At 39.7% G+C, this 3,770-nt stretch overlaps 1 pseudogene; it reads left to right on the top strand.

Annotated features, from left to right (window-relative positions):
• Positions 1-276: 276 nt before the first annotated feature.
• LOC123586929 lies at positions 277-942 on the top strand (annotated as a pseudogene).
• The last annotated feature ends 2,828 nt before the right edge of the window (positions 943-3,770 follow it).

Here is a 3,770-nt window from a genome sequence, read left to right as displayed (position 1 = left end):
AAATAGGTTATATTTTATCCAAATAACACCTTTTTATCTTTAACTTTTGAGTTTAATAAATTTATACCCTTGGTTTCTTGGGGTCTTTGCCTCCAGCTTGCCTTACCTGGCACCCAGCGCCTCACCCCTTGTCTGCCTCTCAGAGCCTGCTATAGCTGGTGGATAAGGAATTGTTGGAATGCCCAAGAAACTTAATAGCTGCAGCAACCAGCAAAAGTATGGCATCTAATAAATTATGGGCATAGGAAGCTTTGAGAATTTTATCCCCATCGGAGGCTGCTGACTTGGGATGCTCACAAAACCAGAAGCAAGTCGAATCCCTGCAAGGTTGCCTGAGCCATAGATTCTAAGGTAAGCAATGGGTCAGGCCTCCAGGATGAGTGCATCAAAAAATTTGCTGGTCTTTGGCTTCCTTCAAAACTGCTCCAACTATAATTTCCACAAAGAGTTGGAGGCATTGGGCCGTGAACTGCCCGTGCCAGCTTACCTACAGGAGGACCATGATGATGAGCTATAGACAAATGGCAACTGGTGCAGCCACTTCGTCAATAGTGAGGAGGCATATTCTGAGAGTCAAGAATAAATCATCTGGGATATTGCCAGGCAACTCATACAAATAGGGGGCAGAATGGATCTCAGCATTCACCCAAGACTAATGAATAACCTGGTAATACAATTTAAGAATATGAACCTGTGGGAGGAAGAGAGAAGGAAGTGCCTCGCTGGTGCACTGGAGCAGGTCACACAGACTTACCCTAAAGACATGGAGAAAGAGAAGAGCAAGCTGATTTTGACCCATGCTGTTGGCCAAAAAAGGTGGCCGATCACACACCATCCTTGCTCCGTGATGTCTCGTGCACAACAGTGAATTTTATTAACGAGAGCCTACTCACCTATATGAGGAACTCAGTCAGAAATGGAATGGACTGAGTGGACAACTCTTCAGAAGCATGACTGGTTCAAACTTGATATGGTGACAACAGTACACCTTCTTCCAGTGGGGATGGAGCCATGGCCATTTAAACAAAGTTCTTAAAGAAGATAGGCATGAGATAATAACTATTTGTTTCTTACTATTTAAATTTCTTTTAATGTTTACTTATTCTGAGAGAGAGAGAGAGAGAGAGAGTAGGGGAGGAGCAGAGAAAGGGAGAGAGTCCCAAATGGGCCCCACACTGTCAGTGCAGAGCCTGATGTGGGGCTTGAACTCACAAGCAGCAAGATTAGGACCTGAGCAGAAGTCAGATGCTTAATGGACTGAGCCACCCAGGCATCCTTATTTCTTACTGTTTTAAAGATGGTGTTTTAAGCAGCTGGTCCATATAGAAATCTCTGCATTAACATGCTTGAATAAAAATGTCCACTTGCACATATTTGAATGAGTTTCATACCATCTTCTAAATCCACTACACATTATGCCTTTATCTTTTTCAGTTATACAGGGCTTCACTTGAAAATTAAATTTAAGAACAGGTTGTAAGGCAGAAGTAAAAAACACAACTTTACTGTTTATTAAAGTGCAATCTTGGGGCATGATCTTATAGCAGGCAATATCGTGTTTGAGGAGAGCAAGGACTGGAGACAGATGCACATACCCCTCACAAATGAAAACTTTCTCTCAAAATAAGGAATGTCTTAATTCTAAGGAAGTAACAATCTTCCCATTTAAAATCCAAATAGTACGAGAGGTTTTGGCCTAAAGTTCTATATTCAAACAATGGGAAAATCAGGCCTCAAAATATGTGTTCGATTTTTTTTCAACTTGATTTCCTTTTATTTGAGTCAAGAAGGACCAGAGGCAGTTAAAGGTGTGAAGGTGATTTAAGGTCCCATGTCAACTATAGTTTCCCAAATCAGGTAACTAAATGCACCTTTTCTCTTTCCAGGAAGTCAGAGCTTTGATAAAAAATTTAAGCTGATGGAGTACCAGAAGCTACTGCATACGTCCTGTGGGGGAATGTCTGTTAATAATCTTATATTTTTATTTTTCTCCCATATGCCTCAGCTCATCCTTTCCCAAGAAGTTATATCTGAAGAAAACAGGTTTCTAGGCATAAAAGATGAAAGAACAGTTAGACTCTTAAAAATTCAACAGTTGAAGTGGTTCCCTTTCTTAGGGACACAGTCAGAATGGAAGGAATAACAAAAGCAAGTCACTTAGTGCCAAAATAAACCAGGGAGAGCTTACATTTAGAAACAGTGCAACACCAGTCTGTTCTCACAATACGCATTTCCTAGGCTTCTGTTTAAAAGTATGATGGTGGATGCTGGGTCCATATCACACAGGCTGCCGTTACTCTTAACCAGGAACACTCTTGTTACTTTGAAGATGACACTCTGGGGAAGCATATGAATGAAAGTAAATAAGTACTAATAAATACTTTCTTGTTACCAAAACACTTTTCTGTTCCTTGAGAGTTTAATCAGAAAAGAAAAAATGACTACATTGTTCTGCGTTAAATACATAACACGTTAAGACTGGGTCTTGATATGATATCCGCAGTATGTTGCAAATACTAAAAGCAGTACTGAAAGCCGTGCAGTACAAAGGCCACAATTTGGAAATAAATCTTCTAGTAACACTATTAAAATTAAATAAATAAAAACATATTTTTTATTATTACTCGTAGGTTTATGGTAATGTCATCCTATCTTGTGCCTTCTGGATGTATGACTTCTTCAATATATGATGTGACATTTCTAGATAATATATTTCCTTTGTTTTTAAAATGTGGTCAAAAATTGATTGCTTTATTTTAATTCTTATTCCCCAACACCCTGCCACTGACTTGAAGTTTATGCATTTTATTTTTTATTAGTTTTGAAGTTAATTTTAAAATATGAACTGTACTTTATTTATCTATACCTTATTTAACAATGACTAATCATAATTAGTCATTTTACTTTTCTCTTCCCTCCCCTACCCAATATCAAGTTCTGTGTAACAGTGCAAACCTGTCACTGCCTTCTTGTCCTACATCTGAAGTTGTAGGTTGAGTTCTACAGTTTGTTTTTCCTGAAAACTCTGCCTAATATTGATTCACTTCCTGGTACACATTGTTAAAATGGGGTTTTGTAAGCTCACGTTCACCAGGGCATTATCTGAGAGAATTCTGCAAGCTTAAGACGAGGATGTGTTCTTCCAAAGGATATTTTAGTTGGTGTCTTGGCAAGGCTCTTACCAGCCTGGAATGGCTTTAACGGTAACTTCTCAGCATTGAGTTTCTGGACAACACAGATTGTGACAATTTGATACCAACATACATCAGGATAGACTTGTGTTATGAATTCCTATGGGGGGACTCTTTTTTCTACTTGGAGTTTAAATCAATCAGATAAATGTTTCTTCTCCTTCTTCCTAGTCTCTCCTTTTTGCTAAGAATGCCTTTCAACAGCTCGGTCCTTATGTAGAAGTGAGTTACGGTTCTAGTTCCACATACAGCCCTGCTCCCCTTTCTCCATCAGACTCTCCTTGTTTTTAAGACTAGCAGATGCTCCCTGAATAACCCAAACTTCTGGACCACTTGTCTCTCAGTGTTTCACTTTCCTCTCTTGTTTTGGGGTCCATAGATATAGGTAAGAGTTAAATAAGAACTTTTTAAATGCATTAATGACCAGCTGTCCAAACACTTCATTTTAAAGTGTATTTATTTAGGGGCGCCTGGGTGGCTCAGTCGGTTAAGCGGCCGACTTCGGCTCAGGTCATGATCTCGCGGTCTGTGAGTTTGAGCCCCGCGTCAGGCTCTGTGCTGACCGCTCAGAGCCTGGAG

This window comes from Leopardus geoffroyi, chromosome C3 (genome assembly GCF_018350155.1).
Source record: "Leopardus geoffroyi isolate Oge1 chromosome C3, O.geoffroyi_Oge1_pat1.0, whole genome shotgun sequence".
In the NCBI taxonomy this organism is placed as follows: domain Eukaryota; kingdom Metazoa; phylum Chordata; class Mammalia; order Carnivora; family Felidae; genus Leopardus; species Leopardus geoffroyi.
Note: the sequence above shows the minus strand (reverse complement) of the source record. Positions and strands in the feature narration are given on the sequence as shown.